Source organism: Hordeum vulgare, chromosome 1H, assembly GCF_904849725.1.
Source record: "Hordeum vulgare subsp. vulgare chromosome 1H, MorexV3_pseudomolecules_assembly, whole genome shotgun sequence".
Lineage (NCBI taxonomy): Eukaryota > Viridiplantae > Streptophyta > Magnoliopsida > Poales > Poaceae > Hordeum > Hordeum vulgare.
Window position 1 is genome coordinate 108,291,110 of NC_058518.1, and position 24,047 is coordinate 108,315,156.

Consider the following 24,047-nt stretch of genomic DNA (forward strand, 5'->3'; position numbering starts at 1 on the left):
GTAAGGCGGTTCATCCTTTGACTCATTTGGGCCTCAGCCTGGGCGGTTTAAGGCGCAAGATGGTTGTGATTTGTGGAAGGTCTCTGGGTTTTGCAAGACGGCGACTCAGAGGCCGCGGTGGTCACGATTTGTAAAGAGGAAGGGACTCTTGTAAACCCTAAAGCCTCGACCTCTATATAAAGGCGAGTTTGAAGAGGGATAGTTAGGTTAGAAATCATCGAGTGCTAGGTAAGGCGAGTTACGCCTTTCTTGTAATCGAATCCACATCAATACACGCCAAGCAGGACGTAGGCTATTACCTCCACGCGAGGGGCCGAACCTGGGTAACCCGCCGCGTTCCTCCTGTTCAACCCCTTTGAGTCGCCACCAAAGTGCGATGGTTCCCATACTAAGTCCTTTCACGAGGACATCTGCCGTGACAAAACCACGACAGTTGGCGCCCACCGTGGGGCCTGCGCACGGTGGAGTTGAGTTCTCAAAGGGAGCCCTACCAGGGTTTGGGAGTTATGCGACGACGCTCATGACTTGGAGCCGACGCGGCATAGCCTACATCGACAACTAGCGATGGGGACCTGAAGCGAATTCTCTCGAATCAGGCTACAGGGTCCCCTTCGGCAAGATCAACGTATTCATCGGCATGATCGGGTCATCTGTTCCTGAGCCGGACATCTCCTCCGACATCGTCGAGCCGGCCAGGTACGTTCATCCAGTCATAACACGGAATCTGACCCACCCGGTCTTTGTGGGTTTCACGCAGGGGTCGGAGGAGCCAGAGCACGCGGCGGCCCAGGAGGTTACCCACATCAACTCTGACGACGAATCATCCATGGGCGATTCAGATTCCATCCAGTCCCTCCACGGAGACGGTCTCGGAGGCTTGTCATTGGCCATGGATCCGGAAATCCTCGATCGAACCCGCCGCCAGATCGCCATCTACATGGCCGGGGTGACTCAACCCGCACAGAACCCCACTGGAGGCGATGGGACCGGCGGGACATCTAGAAGTGCGTCAGCAGTCCTGGTGGATTTAGCGGTGTAAATCACAAGACTAATGTCAACCCCCCTCACGCCAGAGAACCAAGAAGAGATAAACGCGGAGTTAGCAACGCTGAGGGAGGCGGTGGCAAAGGCCCATCAGGATGCTGAGACGGAGTCCGCCAGGATGGAAACTCGACAAGCCCAGATTGCGGCCGAAAGGATGCGGTTGAACACCGACAAATGGCGGCTTGAAAGACAGCAGCGCGCGTCCGACGCCGTCCATCAGCAGAGACACCAGGGTCGCCTGCCCCATGATCTCAATCCGACTCGCCTGTTCGACACTCCCCAAACACCCGGGATGGGAGCCGCCCCAGCAGGAGGGCTGGGCCGCCCTCCTAACCCGCCGATTCAGCCGACTGAGGGTCAAATTCCTCGTTTCCGTACCCCTCGAGGCCACTTCTCTAACCCGGTGGATAACATGCTTGCCGCAACTCGCCATCTGGAGTCTCTTCCGATCCACGGCAACACCCCAGCTGAGATCGAAGCAAGGAACGCCATCGAGATGTTAAAAATGGCGGTGGTCCAAAACGCGCAGTTCTCACACAGCCCTTAGCGATTGCACTCCACCCCCCAGGCGAGCTATACCAGGGGTATGCCGGAGGATCAGCCAGCCGTAAACAGTGCCCCGCGACACTTCCCGTAGGACAACCCGCCCGAGCGGAACCCGCCGGGCAGAGGTCCACCCAACATTCAAGAGGCTCAGACTCCTCCCGCGGGGACCGGAGGGCGAGTTGGGGTGCCCTGCTTGTCCCTGGCCCTTCGAAACGAAAGAATGCCCAAGGATTTCAAAGGACCAAGAAAGGTGCCTAATTACACACCAGATCTCGAACCAACATCTTGGATCGAGGGCTATGAGATCGCCATGGACATGCTTGACGTAAACGAGGCGGTTTGCGCCAGATATTTCGCCATGATGCTCGAGGGATCGGCGCGCACTTGGTTGAAAAACTTACCCCCCAGTTCTATCCAGTCCTGGGCCGAGCTGAAGGAGCGTTTCATCAAAAACTTCCGGGGAACCTGTAAACGGCCGATGACGATCGTCGACTTGCAACACTGCGTACAACGCCCGGATGAGTCGGCGCACCATTGGTCGCGGCGAGTCGCGGAAATTATCCATTCATCGGATGGCATCACGACAGCGCAAGCTGTGCTTATCCTCGAGCACAACTGCCACTATGAACCGCTGGTCCAGAAATTGGGGCGACTCAAACGGAAAGTTCAGGATATGGGCGAGCTGATGGATACCCTCACTAGGTACGCCGAGGCTGATGATACCAAGGATCCCGGCGAGGATGGTAAGGGTAACTCGCCCAAGAAGGGCGATTCAACCAAAAACCACACCCGCCTCCAAGGCCGCAATCGTCACAACCAGGGGACCAACGGCAAGCGTAGGCCACAGGAGGAGCCCACGGATCTGGTTGCCAACACCAACGCCAATGACGGCAAAAAGAAGAATCGAGGCTTCAGTGGGAAAAGGCCGCGTAATTACGAAGAGCTACTCAAAGGCCCTTGCTCGCACCACGCCACGGCCGACGGCCCGGCGGGCCACTCTTGGGAGAACTGTTTCGTGATGCGAGAATTTCGGGCCGAGGCAATCAAGAAGAGCCAAAACGAAGATCCGAACCGTCGCCAGGACCAACTCGCCGCGCCCAATCAAAGGCACAACCCCTTCGGCGGTTTTCCCGAACAAGAGGCACAGGGGGGCCCGCAGCCAGGCGGCGGCCAGTACCCGGTGCACCACCAACGGCGGTACAACCCGCCGGGAGTTTTCCAGCAGCCGCCCCCACAGGGGGCTCCGCAGGACCAGGATGACCATGGGGGCTTCCGCAACAATCCTAAACAGCTAAGTAATGGGCAGTACCATGTTTTCACCACTAATGCTTGCAGGCGTGATAAAAAGGTAAATCACCGGGCGTACATCGTAATTGAGCCGGCAGTTCCCAGATATCTCCACTGGTCCGAACAGACCATAACATGGAGCAGAGAGGATCACCCGCCGAGAATAGATAACCCGGGCGACCTGGCATTAGTCGTGGCTCCCCAAGTGGGGGGCTAAACTCTATCGAAAGTACTAATGGATGGCGGCAGCAGCATTAATATCCTATACTTCGACACCTTCCGGAGGATGAATCTATTAGAGAAAGACTTGATGCCTTCAACCACGGTCTTCCACGGCATCGTCCCGAGCAAATCGGCTTATCCCATAGGCCGGGTCAGGCTCTCAGTAGCGTTTGGAACTGCGCAGAATTACAGGTCGGAGTCTCTGGTCTTCGAGGTGGTCAAACTAAAAAGCTCGTACCATGCGCTGTTCGGGCGACCGGCTTACGCTCGCTTCATGGCTCGCCCGTGCTACGTCTACCTCAAGCTCAAAATGCCTGGTCCTAAAGGGCCCATCACGATTGACGGAGATAGAAGAATTGCAAAGGAGTGTGAGGAAGGAGACGCGGCCTATCCGGAAGTCGCCTGCGCGGCGGAAGAGCTCAAAAACCGTCGGGCCAACGTTGACCCGGCAGACATGTCACCGCTCAAGAAGCCGACTACAGATTCCGAGTCGCCCCTCAAGTTCAAACCAACGGATGACACGAAGACAGTCGACTTCGTCCCTGGCGATTCATCCAAGCAGTTTACCATTGGAACAGGTCTGGACCCCAAATAGGAAAGCGCGCTCATCGAATTCATCCGTGAGAATCGGGACATCTTCGCATGGAAGCCCTCTGACATGCCGGTTGTACCGAGAGAATTCACTGAGCACCATCTTAATATTGACCCAAAATGCAAACCTGTCCAACAATACCTTCGCAGGTTTAACGAGGAGCGACGGAAGGCGATTGGAGAGGAAGTCGCCCGTCTTTTAGCCGCCGGGTTCATCGTGGAAGTCTTTCACCCCAAATGGCTAGCTAACCCGGTGTTAGTACTCAAGAAGAATGGCACGTTCCGTATGTGTATTGACTATACGGACCTCAACAGAGCTTGTCCCAAGGATCCTTTCGCTCTTCCCCGCATCGACCAAATCATTGACTCGGTGGCGGGGTGCGAACGATTGTGCTTTTTGGACGCCTATTCAGGTTATCATCAGATCAAAATGGCTGTGGAAGATCAGGAGAAGACCGCCTTCATAACCCCCTTCGGGGCCTTTTGCTATGTGTCCATGCCGTTCGGGCTCAAGAGCGCAGGGGCGACTTACCAACGCTGCATCCAGAATTGTCTTCATAACCAAATTGGCCGCAACGTCCATGCCTATGTTGACGACATTGTGATCAAGACCCGCCGGGAGGAGACACTTCTGGAAGACCTTAAGGAAACCTTTGATAATTTACGGGTATATCATATGAAGCTAAATCCTACCAAGTGCGTTTTCGGCGTACCTGCGGGAAAACTACTAGGTTTCTTGGTATCGGAGCGCGGCATCGAGGCTAACCCGAACAAAATTGAAGCAGTTACTTCCCTCGACAAGCCGACGAATGTTAATCAAGTTCAGCGATTGGCGGGTCGTATTGCGGCTCTCAGTCGTTTCGTGAGCCGCCTCGGAGAAAAGGCGATTCCTCTTTATCAATTGTTGAGAAAGTCCGATCGATTCGTATGGACAGAGGAGGCTGACGAGGCATTTCAGGCCTTGAAACATCAATTGGTTAACCCGCCGGTCCTGGCGGCCCCGACTGAAAAGGAGCCTATGCTCCTGTATATCGCCGCGAATTCCAAAGCGGTCAGCGTGGCTGTGGTCGTCGAAAGAAAGGAGGAAGGAAAGGAATACCCGGTGCAACGCCCGGTGTACTTTATCAGTGAGGTGTTAACTCTTTCCAAACAGCGATACCCACATTGGCAGAAACTGGTCTATGGGGTGTTCATGGCGAGTCAAAAGCTTAAACATTATTTCCAGGAACACCCGATCACCGTGGTCAGTTCCGTGCCCCTTGGTGACGTCATCCAAAACCGCGAGGCAACAGGGCGAATCGCCAAATGGGCAATAGAACTTGGGTCGCATCACATACAATATACCCCCCGCACGGCCATCAAGTCCCAGGCACTAGTTGATTTCGTCAAGATTGGACGGAGCTTTAGGCTCCGGAAGATCGGCCTAACCTTACCTATTGGACTATTTATTTTGATGGATCCAGGCAGTTGGAGGGCTCGGGGGCGTGTGTGGTGTTGATATCCCCTCAAGGAGATAAGTTCTGCTACGTTCTCCGGCTCATGTTCCCTTGCACAAATAATGCGGCAGAATATGAAGCTCTGCTTCATGGTTTGCGACTGGCAAAAGAGATGAACCTAACCCGAGTCAGATGCTTTGGGGATTCAGGTTTGGTGGCGCAACAGGTTTCGGGCACCTGGGACTCTCGAGATCCTATGATGGCGGCTTACAGGCGAGCTGTATCTGACGTGGCGGGCTATTTTCATGGGTACCAGGTTGATCATGTTGATCGGTGACTCAACGAAGCAGCTGATGCCCTCTCGCGACTCGGCTCACAGAGAAAACCGGTCCCCCCTAATGTTTTCTTGGATGTCTTGCATAAACCGTCTGTGACTGTACCCACGGAGGAGGAATTGGCGATACCAGATCCCGAGTCTCAGCTTGTGGCGGCTCTCCATGTCACTCCGGATTGGGCTCTTCCTTATCTGGCTTATCTCGCTCGAGGCGAGTTACCCACTGATGAAGTTTTGGCTCGCCAGATTGTTCAGCGTAGCAAGTCCATGGTCATCATTAATGGCGAGCTATATAAACGAAGTGCTTCAGGGGTCTTTCAGCGGTGCGTCTCTTCCGAGGAAGGATGCATGATCCTAAATGACATCCATTCTGGAGATTGCGGGCATCACGCCTGGTCACGTTCTTTGGTATCAAAAGCCTTTCGACATGGTTTCTTCTAGTTGACGGCTCACGCAGATGCAGAAGATATAGTACGGCGGTGTGAGGGGTGCCAACGATATGGGAGACAGGCTCATGTGCCGGCTCAAGAATTGAGGATGATTCCCATTACTTGGCCTTTCGCGGTCTGGGGGCTGGACATGGTCGGTCCCTTTAAGATGTCCTCCAACAAGAAAACTCACTTATTGGTGGCGGTTGATAAGTTCACTAAATGGATTGAGGCGGAACCTGTTGGGGCTTGCGATGCGGAGACTGCGGTCAAGTTTCTGAAAAAGCTGATTTTCCGTTTTGGATATCCACACAGTATTATCACGGACAATGGTACTAACTTGTCCCAAGGAGTGATGCTGGATTTTTGTCGCCGTGAACATATCCGGCTTGATATTTCTACAGTTGCTCACCCGCAGTCAAACGGGCAAGCAGAGCGGGCGAATCAGGAAGTCCTACGAGGGATTAAACCTCGCCTCATGGTTCCCCTGGAAAGAACTCCAGGGTGTTGGGTTGAGGAACTACCTTCGGTATTATGGAGCATCCGGACCACCCCGAATCGATCCACGGGGTTCACGCCTTTCTTTTTGGTCTATGGAGCAGAAGCTGTCCTTCCTACCGACATAAGACATGATTCTCTTAAAGTCGCCGCATATGTGGAGCAAGATAATGAGTTGGCGCGTCAGGATTCCTTGGATGCCTTGGAAGAGGCGCGTGACTTAGCGGCGGCTCGTTCAGCTATCTATCGGCAAGATCTGCGGTGTTATCATAGTCGCCGGGTTAAGAGTCGGGCTTTCCAGGAGGGCGACTTGGTACTTCGTCTGATACAAGATCGGGCAGGCATGCACAAGCTCTCGCCCCCTTGGGAAGGGCCTTTCGTCGTCAGCAAGAACCTCCGCAATGGCTCTTACTACTTGATGGATCTTTGGCCTGATCGACCGACTACGGAGGCTGAGTCAACTCGCCCTTGGAATATTGCCCATTTGCGGCCTTACTACACTTGAGTTCTTAAAAACTCCATGCTTTGTAAGTTTTTCAGTTTCATTATGAAGTAATAAAATGTTCCCCGACTTGGGGGCTTCTTCCTTAAAAAAGAGCAATTTGTGTCATCCTGTTGCGACCTTATGAGCCGACAGAACATGCATTTAGGGTGGGTGCACGAGCTTTTTGACTCGCCTCCCCCTGTCGCGACCGTATGAGCCGACGAAACCTGCATTTAGGGTGGGTGCACGAGCTTTTTGACTCGCCTCCCCCTGTCGCGACCTTATGAGCCGACAGAACATGCATTTAGGGTGGGTGCACGAGCTTTTTGACTCGCCTCCCCCTGTCGCGACCGTATGAGCCGACGAAACCTGCATTTAGGGTGGGTGCACGAGCTTTTTGACTCGCCTCCCCCTGTCGTGACCGTATGAGCCGACGAAACCTGCATTAAGGGTGGGTGCACGAGCTTTCTGACTCGCCTCCCCCTGTCGCGACCGTATGAGCCGACGAAACCTGCATTAAGGGTGGGTGCACGAGCTTTCTGACTCGCCTCCCCCTGTCGCGACCGTATGAGCCGACGAAACCTGTATTAAGGGTGGGTGCACGAGCTTTCTGACTCGCCTCCCCCTGTCGCGACCGTATGAGCCGACGAAACCTGCATTAAGGGTGGGTGCACGAGCTTTCTGACTCGCCTCCCCCTGTCGCGACCGTATGAGCCGACGAAACCTGCATTAAGGGTGGGTGCACGAGCTTTCTGACTCGCCTCCCCCTGTCGCGACCGTATGAGCCGACGAAACCTGCATTAAGGGTGGGTGCACGAGCTTTCTGACTCGCCTCCCCCTGTCGCGACCGTATGAGCCGACGAAACCTGCATTAGGGGTGGGTGCACGAGCTTTCTGACTCGCCTCCCCCTGTCGCGACCGTATGAGCCGACGAAACCTGCATTACTGGTGTTAAGGTTTGAACTTGGAGGTTTTTTCTATCCTCTGCATGTTTTTTGAAACTACTTGCAGTGTCTTTTATCTTCCCAGATGATATGTTCAGAGGTCTGTCCTTGGCGGATTAAGCATTGCAGAAGATTTTTATAAAGGCGGATCAAATATTTCAAACCGCTTCAAAAGCGGTATGAGGTTGTCTTTTTTGGCAGAAGGGGTCATCAAAAGATAGTATTAACTATTACATGGTTCATGGGCCAAATTCGAGAAAGGTCTACTTCCCTAAATCTTGGCGCGAGCTTTGACCGGCTTCGATTTGTAAATCGCCCAAGACCCAATTGCACTTGGACAAAGAAGCAAAATCATCTTCATCGGTCAAGATGGATGCCAGGTCTGCTTCCCAGTCGAAGGGGTTCTTGGGTCGCCGAGGGATTATGTTGGTCACCATGAAGGTTGGCGGGCTGATTTTCTTATTCTTACCATCGTAAGCCACCTGATATTTTGTTAAGTCAAGGCTGGCGGCGAGTTGAGTTGCGGCCAGCCGAGAATCTTTGACAACCTTCTGGTAGTCTTCTTCCACGAACTCCGAGCCGTCATCTTTAAGCTGAGGGAAGCCGGCAGCTACTTCTTCCAAATTAATTTCCGGAGCGTACGCCAAGCAGTGACTTAGAGCCGTCAGGACACCCTTCCGGGCGGCTGACCGGGTTAACTCGCCGATCTGGGGAGGAAGTGTGGATAGATATCCAAGCACCTTCTTGATGGAAGTGATGGGCTCTTTTGCACCTATTACGGCTTTGACGGTCAGCACACTGCCTGTGTACAGCTGTTCCGTCAGCGTATAGATCGCCTTCAGCATCAACACACAGTCGTCTTGCAGATTGGCGACTCTCGAGCCTGGGATTTGATAACCGGTAAGTTAACATTAAGGAATTTGCCCAAGGAAGAGGATAAGGTTGGAGAGTTAGGTGAAGCTTACCAAAGATGGCTTGTGTCATGTTGGAGATATGGCGCTTTAAGCCGGATAGCTCCTGTTGGACAGTCGCTAGCTTTGCTTCTGCTTTTTCGGCTCTCTTCAAAGCCGCGTTTTGGTCAGCCTGAGTTCTTTCTAACTCGGCTTTGAGCTTTTCTAGTTCAACCAGAGCCAACTTATATTTGTCTTCCGACTGAGTTCGGGCATCTTGTTGACCAGACAAGTTTCTCCTTAAGTCGCCCAGGGCCAGTACGGTCTGGGCAAGGCTTTCCTGTTCAAAATTTAAAACAAAGACAAGTCTCATCAATATTGCAAGGCAATACCCCTGACACTTGGGGGCTAATGTATAATTCTCAAGAAAGATTATACAGAAATCAAGACCCGGCTCATCCTTTTACTGATGAGCCGGCCCATTGGGGGTTAATGGAGATAGTATAGAGTATAAAAGTTTACCTCATGCTTGTTATTTGACATTTTTAGCAGATTCTTTTCCATCTCATAACTCGCTTCCAGGCGACTTGCGAAGCCAGAACAGAGTTCTTTAAACTCCAGACCTGCATAGTCAGAAAGTTTCGCCTTGGAAGGCCCAGACTCGAGAATTGATGGAGAAGGGGATGCTATATGTTTGGAGAGGATTGTCGCTGCCGGCTTGGAGAAAAGAGAACCAGTAATGACTACAGCATCTGGGTCATCAGCTGTCGCCATTACGATCGGTGATCTAGGGACATCCGTTGATCCTATGGGCGACTCAGGAAGGTCCGCTTGAATTGTCGGCTCGTCTTGACTCGGATCTTCTTGAGTCGGAGTAGCTTTCCTTGGAAGCTCAGAAGTGGCGTCAGGGATTGATCCACTGGTCTTCCTCTTTTTGGCTTGTGCCCTAACGAAAGAGATAGGTGTGTTAAAAAATTAAAAAGAGTGCTATTCTCAAGGATCAGGGCAAGAAACTTACCCCGGGACTCGGATCATTGGTGGAAGGGTCGACATCACTGAGTCGCCAGAGGTAGGGGGAGAATCCTGCAGAATTTATACATCGATAATACAGGCGGGTTATGACTGTGACCCAAAAGCAGCACGAACAATGGTTGCTCAAATAAAAAAAAGGAGGTACCTCGCTTGGTTTTCTTTTGTTCGTTGTTGGCAAGCCAGGTATTAGATCGCCGGAGTGACTTCGCGTTTTCCGGTTCGAGGCGTGCTGTGTTCTCTTCAATAAGAAATTTGGGTCCAAATGGGCATCTGGATGTGAGAAGGGGACTTTCCCACATATTCGTCGGACCGGCTTAGGCGAGGAAGGAGATGAATCAGAGGAGACGGAAATTACCTCGATGGAGTCCTCTTGGCTTCTGTTATCTTCATTCTGTTACCAGAGGAGTGAGAGATATAAATAAAAGTTAAAAGGTGATAGGTGGCGAGTGAAAAAGAGGACGGATTGGTACCTCTGAGAGTGCGTCGCCAGCTTGAGATTCGTCGACTTCAGATGGCTCGGCCGCAGTAGATTTACCTTTGCCCTTGTTTTTCTTGGAAGGCGGCTTAGAACTCTTCATGGCTTGTTTCTTAGGTCTCCTAGACCAGAACTTGTCGCCTTTCTGGAAAGGAATATGGCATGAAGTCATGATGGCAGTAAAACAGATGGAATAAAAAGTTGAGGGCGAGTTAGCTTTGGTTACCTTGGGTGCCGGGTTAATCTTGCAGAAGGGCTTAAGGCCGATTTGGCCGCATTTTGCTGTAGGTTCGCCGGTCAGCTTCCTGATGATGGTGACGATGTCTTTTTCCGTTAATGCTGTGTGGAAGTAGCATTGGGGATGATCCAGAGTGCCGTCAAATTCGCACATCAGACCATCTCGGCGGCTCAGAGGAAGGATCCGCCATTCGACCCAGCAGCGGATCAGGTCAACCCCGGTGAGACCGTTGTTCGTCAAGGATCTCAGTACGGACATAATTGGGATGAAGTCCGACTCTTCTTCCTCGGTGAGCTTGTCAGGGAGTTTAAAATTGACCGGAAGGCGGGTTGGCCTGTAGCCCAGAAGTTTGTTCTCGCCGGCAGGGGATGTTTCTTTGCAATAAAACCAAGATTCACCCCAGCCTTTGGGGTGGCTAGGCATAGTGAGTGAAGGAAACAGACTGTCCCTGCGACGCTGGACGTTGACCCCGCCAAGTTCCAAACTGGGGCCATTGTGGAATTCCGTCTGGCGATTCAAGTGGAAAAAGTACCAAAACAGAGGGACGGAAGGCTCGATTCGCAAATAAGCTTCGCAAAGGACTTGGAATTGACTTAGGTTGCTTATGGAATTGGGTCCCAAATCCTGGAATCGGACATTCATGAAGTTCAGAGCGTCCCTAAGGAATTTAGATCCGGGCGGCTTAAAACCCCGTTCCAAGTGTTCCACAAAAACTACTATCTCCCCTTCCTTGGGGTTGGGGAGGTCTTCTCCTAACCCGGTGCGCCATCCAATGACGTCTTGAGGATCCAAGCAGCCCGCTTTCACGTAATTCGCCAAAACAGCATCATCGACTTTGGTAGGAAGCCAATCGCTCTTGAAAACGGCACCCATGCTACAAATAGGTAAGAATATGGTATTACATGTCTCGAACATTTACTATGTGAATCGGGATCAGCTCTTGCTTAACCCGCCGGACTAGGAGGCCGGGTTGGGCTGATGTGGCGACTTATCGGAGCAGGGCTATTCTCAGAAGCGATGTTACTGTGGGTGGTGAAATTTATTCTTTCCGAAACACTAAGGGAAGGACGAAGTTTCCAAACAGCTTTTTACAAACAGTGAATGAGGAATGGATCTGTTGAACAGATATAAAAACTTGCGGACATGGCTAAAACATGAACGATGTGTGATCAGGGTGGTGCCTCATGTTTGAAGAAACTAGTGTATTTAGAAAATTCGCAAGAGCACAGATGGATAAGACTATTCAAGGCACTGGGTGCCCTAATGGCGCTCGGACTAATCAGTTCGAGGGTAATAGATGGTTGCGAGCGAAGGGCTTCGGAACTATGGCAATGGCGGAAGCATGGCAATGGCGGAAGCATGAACAAGAAATAAATCTACCCTTAAAGAAGGGGAAACAGTGGCCTAACCTGAAGATCTTGGTCGAAGAAGATCGGCGGTGATGGAGGCTGTTGGAGAAGCGCAGGGGTCCCGGAGAATGAAGGGACCCTCGGCGGCGGCGGAGCCTGGCAACGGTGACGGCTTGCGGGCGGCGCCGGAGCTCCTCGAACGGCGACGGCTTGCGGGCAGCACTGGAGTTCTTCGGACGAGGGCGGAGTTTGCGGCCGGCGGCGAAACCCTCGGGAAGCGGTGCGGTTTTCTGTTGCGATAATGGGGGGGGGGACTGACGAGACTGGTAGGTGGCCAGTGTCAGCCCTGTCCCTTCCGCCTATTTATCAGGACGGGCGCTGGAATCGAGGCGCCGTGAGCGGGAACCGCTTGGGAATAAAAGATTCGCCATGATGACGTCCGAAAATTTTGGGATAATGATGCACTAAAAGATCCGTTGGGATTGTGTTAAATTTCCCGAAAATCGAGGGCTAAGGAAAGTGCTGACGGGAAATGCATTGGCGGCTCAAAGACTTTTTCCGGTACCAGTTGGCGAGTTAAAATTTCTGGCGTATGGAGGAACGCAAAGGAGTGAATCACGTTCAACTAAAACAGAAGCATTGGCATGAAGATTCAAGTCAATTTGGGGCCTAATGTTGGGGATATTGCTTATTAAGTGACCCGCCCAATATGGGCCGGGTTACTAGTAAGGCGGTTCATCCTTTGACTCATTTGGGCCTCAGCCTGGGCGGTTTAAGGCCGCAAGATGGTTGTGATTTGTGGAAGGTCTCTGGGTTTTGCAAGACGGCGACTCAGAGGCCGCGGTGGTCACGATTTGTAAAGAGGAAGGGACTCTTGTAAACCCTAAAGCCTCGACCTCTATATAAAGGCGAGTTTGAAGAGGGATAGTTAGGTTAGAAATCATCGAGTGCTAGGTAAGGCGAGTTACGCCTTTCTTGTAATCGAATCCACATCAATACACGCCAAGCAGGACGTAGGCTATTACCTCCACGCGAGGGGCCGAACCTGGGTAACCCGCCGCGTTCCTCCTGTTCAACCCCTTTGAGTCGCCACCAAAGTGCGATGGTTCCCATACTAAGTCCTTTCACGAGGACATCTGCCGTGACAAAACCACGACAAGTGTTATCCTCGACATGTGTTTATTCACTGTCATTCACAAGAAAGGGGCCGGTAATTGGAATGCCTAGTTTCACGCTTAAATTGAAAACATAACTGTAAAACAAGACTCCCCCCGGATTGATGTTAGTATGGACGGTACTTGAGGATTCGGCTAGCCGTGGAGTGTGATTGATTGGTGGTGGGGGAGTTAAACCTTTACTTTTCTGTTTGGGAACCGCCTATAGAATGAGTAGCGTGGAAGATATTGAGAACTCTTGGTCATTGCGTTGACAATGAAAGCATGCCACCCAAAATTATTATCTCTGTTTTCAAAGCTTGAGCTCTGGCACCTCTGCAAATCAATGCTTCCCTCTGCGAAGGGCCTGTCTATTTATTTTCCTGTTGAGTCATCCTCTTCTTATATAAGCACCAATTAGAGAGCACCTCTGTCATTTTTATGCTTTTCTTTTGATTGATATTGAGTATGACTATGACTGGATCTTCGTTGCTATGAATTACAATGTTTATTCAGCCCTTGATCTTTGAAAGTGCTCTACATATATGTTTTGCGGTCTCAGAAAGAGCTAGTGAGATACCACCTATTCATATTGCTTCATGCTTGTTTTAATTGAATTGTTGGCATCTGAAACTCATTATTATTTTCTCGCTAGTTGATTATTTCATTGATATTAGTTTACCGTGAGACCTTTGTGTCACTTGCTTATGTGGTTAACTTGTGATCTTGCTAAAATTCTGGTTACGAGTTAGACATAGTTGCAACAACAAGATCAAACAGAGTTTGTCAAAGTTTTTCTTTCTCTTTCAGTTTGTCAATTGAGTTGCTTCAGGACAAGCAAGGTTTTAAGCTTGGGGGAGTTGATACGTCTCCATCGTATCTACTTGTCCAAACTCTTTTCCCTTGTTTTGGACTCTAATTTGCATGATTTGAATGGAACTAACCTGGACTGACGCTGTTTTCAGCAGAATTGCCATGGTGTTATTTTTGTGCAGAAATGAAAGTTCTCGGAACGTCCTGAAAATTTACGGAGAATATTTCTGGAAAATATGAAAAATACCTGCGCAAAGATCCACCGGAGGGGATGGGCTAGTGGGCCACAAGCCCTGTTGCCGCGGCCCCCCTGGCTGCGGCAACCAAGCTTGTGGGGCCCACGTGGGTCTGCCGCCCCCATCTCCAGCTCTATAAATTCACTTTCGCCCAGAAAAAAATCAGAAGAGAAGATTTCATCACGTTTGCGATATGGAGGCACCGCCACATCTTGTTCTTCATCTAGATAACAGATCTGGAGTCCGTTTTGGGCTCCGGAGAGGGGAAATCGTCGCCATCGTCATCATCAACCTTCTTCCCTCTCCAATTCCATGAAGCTCTTCATCGTTCATGAGTAATCTATTCGTAGGCTCGCTGGGCGGTGATGAGTAGGATGAGATCTATCATGTAATCGAGTTGGTTTTGACGGGGATTGATCCCTAGTATCCACTATGTTCTGAGATTGATGTTTCTACTACTTTGCCAGGCTTAATGCTTGTCACTAGGGCCCGAGTGCCATGATTTCAGATCTGAAATTATTATGTTGTCACCAATATATGTGTGGTTTAGATCCGATCTTGCAAGTTGTAGTTACCTACTATGTGTTATGACCCGGCAACCCCGGAGTGACAATAACCGGAACCACTCCCGGTGATGACCATAGTTTGAGGAGTTCATGTGTTCACCAAGTGCTAATGCGTTGTTCCGGTTCTTTATTAAAAGGAGAACCTTAATATCCCGTAGTATCCTTTTGGATCCCGCTGCCACGGGATGGATGGACAATAGATTTCATGCAAGTTCTTTTCCCTAAGCACGTATGACTACACACGAAATGCATGCCTACATCACATTGACGAACGGGAGCTAGCCACATATCTCTCCGTGTTATAACTGTTGCATGATGAATGTCATCCAAACGAATCACCGACCCATTGCCCACGAGTTTGTCCCACTGCTGTTGTTACTTGTTTTGCTCTGCTGTTGTTACTTGTTTTGCTCTGCTGCTGTTACTTGCTCTGCTGTTGCTACTTGCTACTGATGTCACTACTGCTGTTCCTTGCCACTCCTGATACTCGTTACACTGCTACTACCCGCTACAATACTTTTTCTCGCGCCGTTGACGGGAAAGAATATTCTCCGTCCACGGTCAACTTCTGGCGGCATTGATACGACCGTTAGGAATAGTCTGCCGTCAACAGATCGTTTCTGACACCGTTGTTATCATACTACTTTGCTGCTGATACTTTGCTTGCACATACTAATCTTTCAGGTGTGGTTGAATCTGACACATTCAGCTCCTAATACTTGAGAGTACCCTTTCACTTCCTCTCGGGCGAACCAACAAATTTGGGTCGAATACTCTACCCTCGAAAACTGCCGCGAACCCACGCGCTGGTGGACCATTGCAAGACAATTGCTAATTGTTGAGCAACTGGGAGCAGTTCTGGCTCTGTTGCCGCGGAGGCATCAAGTCAGGGACACGTCAACAACATTTCTCTAGTGTTGTTGCCGGGGACTGCTAGCAGCAACCTCCTCTATATAGCGTTCCACAACAGGGGCCCACCAGCCTTGCTTGGGCTGGACGCCCCCGATCAGGGCGTGAGTCAAGGTTCCAAGGGCCGTTGGGCCCATTGGAGAAGAGATCAATCTAACATTCTTCCCCTTGATCTCATCATATACTTTTAAATTTACTCGTTTCGTAACAGATCAATACATAGGGCATGTTTCATCGTCACAACTCAATTGTCGATAGAATCAGACAACCACAATGTACCTCTCTGTTTTTGAAACAAATTCTTTAACCTTGGGCCCTTTATTGTCTAGAAATTTTAGACTACACCATAAAACCCATGTCGACTGTGTGTTCTCCGAACACACTGGGCGGTAAGCCTTTAATAAGCAGATATTCAAGCACTTGTCTGTTGCTTTTATGCTTCAAGCATTTCTACATAATTCCGGACTTTCTCCTTTACAACACATAACTCTGTATCAGTGTGTTTGGCATCAACACTTGACTCGTTGTCATAGGAGCGAAAAACTTAAAACGGTTATCCTATTGTCAACCATTATCAACTCCGGGTAAAGGTCTCCTTAACCATTTTTCCTGTCCCTCGGCCTCATATCAAGCTATAACATATCATTGCATCACATTGATGATAATTGTTTCATTCGTTTGGAGATTTTCCACACAAAACTCCAAGTATGAAAGTTAGTAACAATTGTGGATTTCGCTATACATTTCACAAGTCATGTCTTCGTACTCACAATCTTTTGAGAGCACTTATTTCTTTCAGCATGAGGCCGATAGCTTTGACTCCAGTCGATTGATCTATATATGGACTGGACATTGCCAAAACAACCCGGATATATACGTGAACTGTGTCAGGGTAATATATCGAGCTTCCAACAGCTGAAGCATATGGTACCATATCCGTTTACAATATTTTCTTATCAACTTTTGGAACACCATAGTTTCCAGTTCCATGACCCTTGACTATAAGAACATGTGTAGGTTTTCTCGCATGCATGCTTTAGAGATCTTTCTTAGCATGTCCATGCGACATTCCTAATACCCCATTTTATTCTTTTCTTAGTGAATCTCGATACTTATAACGAGAGACACTCTACCGAGAATACTCTTTTGAATTTTGAGGACAAGAACTTCTTTTCTCCTCCTGCAGTAGATTGACATCACCACTAGCAAGTAGGACGTCATTCACATGCATAGGAATTAGGAAACGAATTTCCCATTCTATGAATTTGCATGAATACAATTGTCCTCTCATTTTCTTTAACCCAAAATAACATCTGATTCTGTTAACTCCAGATGCCACCATCCAGAGACTTGCTCTAGTCCATAAAAGACTTCTTTAATATGGGGTTGTCGTTGCTCTGTCATTGCCAAAGAGGCAAATTAATTCTATAGTCGCCCATTTCCAAGAGGCGGTACGTTTTACAGGGACCTGTATCACTAGATCCATGTTAACTCATTCATCCTTTATAGAGCTAACAACATGTGTTGTATAGGTCATACAACATGCTCCCCCTGATTACTCCATCTTCACTAAAAAAATGGCGTATCTTTCAACTTTATTATTTGGGTTTATTCTGTTAAAACTTTCTTCTTTATGGCACTTCAAGCACCATTGTTGTATTCGTTAGTCTGCTTTCGGAACTATAAAAGATCCAGAAATACAACTATTTCTCTTCTTTAGGGGTATGATTATGATTGTCGTACTCCCCTTGACAATCACATTCTTCATTAAACAATCACATTCTTCATTGATGGATCACTTTAGACGCATGATGTGCATCACATCATCTAAAGTGCAGGGGAGTCATGAAATACAATGTATTTCATATCTCTTTCTCCCCCTCGAAATGTGGCAAGAACTTTTCTGCCACAATTTCAAAAACCATTCATAACTCTTGTGATTTGAGGAAACTTCAATTATCTAGTTCATTCATCTTATTACTTCATGCAAAATGAAGTTATCTATTAACTAGTATGGGAGTACTTTTTCCTCATTTCATTCTAGAAACTCAACAGAGTTCTTTATAATTAGCACTTTTGCAAGTCACACTTGCATATCATTCTTATCTTTAGGTTCCTCTATAACTTTTATCCTCTTTGGATTTATTGAGTGCTTAATGACCATTATACATAAGGTGTACGGTCGATATTAGGAAAGCATAATAGCTACTCCATACTTTTCTCCCATAGTGGGACACATTAACCGCACATGAGTCATCATATCTTTCTCCTGTCATACATGATAAGTCCTTTGCCAAAATTTCTCCCGCCATACAGGATTTTTGACATAATACTGTGTCAACTTTACCTAGTTACACAGGTATTTTCCCAGACTTGTACCGTCATGCAGGTTTTATCACAATCATCTTTTCCCTCTATGCGGGTAATTCCCCGTAAGGGACATAAATGCCAAAATTGGCTCTTTTGACACCAAATTCACTCATCAAATTCAGAAATAAATCTGAATTATCTTTGACACACATGCTTGATCCAACGTTGGTCAAATTAAACATGCATGTTGCTTGTTTCATCTCAATCATGTTGACTGAAAAAAAACTTCTTCATAGAGAGTACATGAAAGACATTCGTCAACCAAGACTCTCAATAATCTATCTCTTTTCTTTTCTTGAATTAATATCCAAGAGTTCTTTTCTTTTGAAGCCATTCTTTAGAGAGAACATACTCCCTCAAGTTATGACCTTTCTTGTTCATCTTTCCGGTCACAAGTACCCAGCCATTTGCTTTCACGAATGAAAGCTTGAAAAACTTTTAGTCTGAGAAAACTTAGCCAATAAACAACAATAATGAGCATAAAAAATAACCCTACGTTGGTCTGGTTAAAATTATGCACATTAAACCTTTTAAAACTTTCTTTTATATTCTAAATCACCCTTTGGCAGAATTAGAATAAAACATCATCTTTCTACATTAATTCCATATCACCCTTGGACATAGATGGAAATAATGCATATAACTCATAAATAATGTGATGATCGTATTTCTATTGAACAACTTTTGGTAAGAAATAATCATCATCGTCAACTTTATTGTAGAAGGACCAAGAAATATACATTTCTCTAGCTCGCGAGCATTTCTTGATCTTTATCTGTCCTCTAAAAGTTGATCACTTTGATACAAAATTTATGAGAGATTTAAGCTTTGAACATATGATGACTCATAAAATTATACTACTGTTGTCATTAACGTTGGTCAGAAAACAACAATACCATATTTTAACTTTAAAACAAACATCTTTCTTTTGTCACAGCGGAAACTATCTGAATATTATTTTACCCACAGGGAAAAACATTGCCAAGAACAATTCTTCCAATTAAATTTTCCCCTTGGTTCCAATTTAATTGGAGGATTAAACTTTTACTTTGCAGCGGAAAAACGTGAATAGAAAATTCATGCACTTTACAGAAAAATATTCTGTTAAAAATAAAAAAATTCATGAACTTTATTTTCCTTTTATAAAATCCATGAACTTTTCTTTTTTTGAAAAAACTCTATTTATTTTCAGAAACATTTATTTTTCTTTGCATAATTTTTTTCTCTTTTATTCTGCAGAGACCTTTTATTTACTTTGCATAAACATGCTTTTTCCTTTTCTATTTTCTAAACATAATCTTACAAGGAAATTATGTATAGAAAAGACTATTTTTCTACTTTACATAAACTTTTCTTTTTTTGAAATTATCTTTAATTTTTCCAGAAACTTTTCTATTTCTAAAAAAATTATCAGAAAAAACATTTTGAATCTGCCCAAAAATTGGACAGAAAACAAAAACTCCTTTTAAAGATAAAAGCGGCCAGAGCCTTTCTAGGCCCGAGACGGCGTGGCCCGACAAGGGCTCCCGGGCGCTCTCGGCCTACCAGTCGGCCTCGCCCCGACTTGGGCCCTCTTTATTCTCGGCCTGGGCCGGCCAAGCTCCCGCCTTTGGCCCAAAGGCCCGACCGCCTCCACTTTCGGCCTGCTGGCCCGCACACGAGCTAGGGTTTCAATCCTAGCCGTCCGTTTCGATCGGACGATGGTCCTTCTTTCTCGGTTGAAGAAAACCGTGGCAGGCTGCCCCCAGCCAAAAACCCTCGCCCCATTTTCCCCCTCGTGCGCCGCTCGCTCTTGGCTCCTCCCCTAGCGGCTCGAGTGGCTCTGTCCCCGAGCAGTCCGAGTGGGTTGCGAGCCCCGGCCATCGGCGGCGGCCACGAGGGCCACCACGCTGCTGCGCAGCCAGCCCCTTTCTCCTCCGCTGCTTTCCGCTCTCGCTGCTGGTCTCGCGGTGCCCGAGCGACTCTGTCGTGCAGCGGCTGCCCTGCCCCGCCGAAGAGCCCGAGGAACAGAGTCCTCCCTCTCCCTCTTGCCAGTGTGCGCGAACACCTGACGTGAGCGCGTCGCTATCAAGCGGCTGAGCGGGGTCTCCCTCTCCCTCTTCTTCCTTTCCCGTGACAGAGAGGATCCGCGGCATCATCTTCGTTCCTTTGCTGGCGCGCATGAGCACCTTCAAGATGAACGCGCCACCGTCAAAGGCGCGGTGGTGGTGCCCTTTGCCCCGGTTGGGGTGGGTTTTCTTTGCCCCCGGAGGAGTTGGTCTCTCTGCCTTTTTTTTTGCTTTTTCCTATCCCATCTGACTTGTGCTTTGCCCCCGAAGGGGTAGATTCTTTGCCTCGATGAGGGGTGGTGTTCTTCTTCCCCACACCTCGGCTTACCGATGCGTGTGGGGATCGAGGGGAACGGGTGCGGCCGAGGTGGCGCTTTTTGCCGGATGGAAATCCGGTGACTTTCATTTTCTTTTGCTTTTCCATCTTGTTCTTTGCCCTCTTCTATGGTTCTTAATGGGGGGGGGGAACTTTTCTGTACATCTTTCAACAGAAAACACATCTAATGCCTAGTGGCTCATGATACCATTGATAGATCCCGTGGATCTTCTAGTCTAGATGAGTTCGGTAGTAGTAGTGGTTTATTACCTTATCCCGTACTCGATGAGCTCCCTCCGGTGTCCATCGTGAGGTGGTGAAGTCGGTGGGGAAGGAGAGAGATGTGGTAGCGGCGGTGGTGAGCTTCCCATCGCTTCAGCGCTACCCTCTAGATCGGATTAGGGTTAGGAGTGGGGACACAGTGACGACTGCGAACCTCGTGTCATGTGACATGGTCCCCACCTCCTCTATATAGCGTTGCGCGACAGGGGCCCACCAGCCTTGCTTGGGCTGGACGCCCCCGATTAGGGGGTGAGTCAAGGTTCCAATGGGCCGTTGGGCCCATTGGAGAAGAGATCAATCTAACAAAAGGCTCTCACTCTTTAGGTTTGTCTTGAATTTTTATGGTGGTTCATCTGTTTTACTATCGCCTCTAAGTTTGTTTTATCATTATTTCTTTTCAACACTAAGCCTTATATTTGAATCCAGCCTGACGACCGACAGTGTTGTTCTGAAATGTAATTTACTGGTAATCATCTGACCTTTCAAATCTGCAACACCTACTCTAATGTTTTGTATTTTGAATGGGCAGATTAGGCGAACAAATTTCAGATAATGACATTCATGACCTAATGCTTTATCACACTACCTTGCAGGTTCCTGCTTGGTCGTGTTTATGCTGGCTTTTAGGTTCAACATATCCTGATCTTAAGCATATTGAATGTTGATACCCTTTAAAAAACTCTTGTTGCGTTCTTGTTACAAGTTACCCTTTACATGAATGTCCTTGTTGTGTTCTGTAGGATGGCATGCTTTTGGTATTTGATACTCTTCAGTCTTCAAGACCCTTGCATTCCATGGCGGGGCTATCTAAACATCTGGTCCATACACTCCACTTTATCACTGATAACAGCGGCTCCAGAAAGGGTCTTTCGGCTTCTGCTATAGGCCTTGGATGTGGGATGCTGATGGCAATCAAAGCACGTATATGACATAGGGATGGCTCTAAAGCATTAATACTAGGAGCTTCTTGTCATTATTGATATCGATTGTTGTTCGCCTAGAACTGCCTTTGCAACTTTGTCAACCCGCGGATAGGTTTTGGTTCTCTTGTATGTTGTCATCTGTTTTTCTCAGTCTGAAGCTTTTGCTAGAGGTTGATAACCAACGCGCCTGCTTCTCTCTTGAGTGTTCCCCTCTATCAAGCGATCTGTTGGTGGCCTCCTACCGGCCCAAGGATGATTACTGATCAGGAGACGCTGCTCCCTCTCAAGTGTACCTATCACAAACGCCGACGCAATATGGTGCGGGAAAACCGGGTCAACACACCGTAACACAAGGACATGCAGCACATCATTTGCCGAGGGCAGCACAAGCCACTCCAACGTAAGCGAAGTGCGCATGTGCAAATCGGCAATCGTACCTTGCGGTAATGGCGAGCATCTCTTCGCCTACGGGGACGAGTTGCACCGTGGGGTCCTGACCTGGCAACTACCTTCCATTGGGAAGTCCAGCAGGAGGTGCGTACCTCGGGTGCTTGAGCGATGATAAGTTGCAGGTTACAGAGTTGATAGATAGGTAGAATGGCAGCAGGGACCCAACAGTCATCATAACTTTAGTTTGCGATGATTATCTCTCCTAATTATGCGGCATGACTAACTGTCCTTTTGCTGTGTACAAAGCAGAACAACTTGCCGTATATGTACCGTGATATTGTGATGTACTCCCTCCGTTCTTAAATATCAGTCTTTTTAGAAATTTCATTAAGGGAGTAGTACAAATTAAAGGCATCAATATTTATTTCTTACTCCCTCCATCATAGTTTAGAAGACGTGTTTGCAAATTGTCTGGAACCTAGGTGGTTATTGATTGGTTATGAGATGAACTGAAAAATAGCATTCACACTACACATGCATATAGAAGTAGTACACCAGAGTACTAATTAGCTGTTAGGAGTAAATGCAATGCACCATAAACTTTGTTTATTGTGAAAATGCACGTAAATTTAACCGTATCTTTTAAACCGTGATAAAAGAAGTACCATGAAAGTGAGAACCTGTTTTAAGTTGTACGCGGTTAGTCCATTTACACCTTGATGCATAACAGATGAATTTCTTTTGACTTAAGTAAAAATTGTCGGTGACCGAGGTGGGCATAGCGTTGGGCACACCCTAAGATGACACACAACAACTGTAGATAGACTTTTTGGGCATTATTATGCCACATGGAGGCAACTCGGGTGAGGTTTTCATGATGAACAACATCAAGACTTCGAACCTGCTTCTTAGCGAGGATGAGATCCTTTTATGTGTCCCCTTTTAATTGCAGTTTGATGGATTTGCTGCTTAAATATTTATTTGGATATTTTTCATGGACATGTATCTACAGTTTGAGGAGATGTTATAATGCTTAATGAAATGAAGATTTAGTTTCCAAATTAAATTTTTTACTTTGATAATATGAGGAGATATAACATACTATATGTTGAATTGATATGTATCAGTGCACATTCATTTCCCGTCGGAAGCAACAATTTACCTTCTTATTTTTTACTTTTTTTTTATCTTGCACTAGCTTTGGTTGTAATCACATTCACATTGCAGGCCATATGGTGGTGCTTGAGGTTTTTGCCATCGCAGATATGGTGGCCGAGAGATAAGGAAATGGGAGAAGGCAGCAGAAAAATAGTGTCTGGTGTTTCTCATCTTCATGTGTGGAGTCATGCTCTATGTAATCATGGCCTTACCGAGGCCTCCTTCTCCTTATTTATTTGTTAATGCATGGAGTTGGGTTATGCAAGATGTGATGCATATGTACTTTGAAACATGGTACCACATCGAACAATCCTATGATTAGTTGATTGTTTGCTAGCTTATTTGAGTCTATTTGGAGATGAGAAAACAAATCCTAGCTCATAGCTTGGGTGCTTCTCAATTGTGTATGAAAATGGCACATGGGAGGCGCAATGAGGCACATCAGCAAGGCAAGTGTGCTACAAGCATGCACTTAGGAGGCCCGCCATTGGCGGCCCGAGCCCCTAGTGCAATGAAAAGGGAATTAGTACTGAAACAAATGCTTGCATGCAGCCGGCCTCTCCCGTTGTGGCGGTTGGAAGTTGATATACCTTAATCAGTGGAAACAATGACCCAGGGAAACGGTCTAATAAAACAGGACAACGATTGTATTGTTAAAGGGCCCAATAAATCTGGACGCAGGTAGTACAATGAAGGTGTCGATTTGTTTCTAGAGGCTCTCGCATTTCACTTGTTCCAAATTATCTAACTAACAAGCATGGTAAGTGACGTCATGGCCTTCCGGTGCATGATGCTTAGTCTCAACATGTTTAGCCACCATTGCTATTCAAAGTGTATGCGATTGGATGGTACTTTATGGGATATTCGAACTTCTTGGGAGTATATTGTAACGCCCAAAATGCGATCCTATCCTTATTTCGACACGAGGGCCTCGACAGGGATAGAAGCGCATCTCAGCGTTTCGCAAGAATGGATATCGTTACAAGTACATGTACTGAAAAAAGAGATATATGAAATTGGCTTACACTTGCCATAGGACATCAGAGTCACAATAGTACAATACATGCAATCATCATGAAGAAGT

The 24,047-nt window shown here is 47.7% G+C and overlaps 1 pseudogene; it reads left to right on the forward strand.

The window, feature by feature from the left end:
* LOC123397305 overlaps window positions 1–23,051 on the forward strand; it is a 39,228-nt pseudogene extending 16,177 nt beyond the window's left edge.
* Window positions 23,052–24,047: the final 996 nt, after the last annotated feature.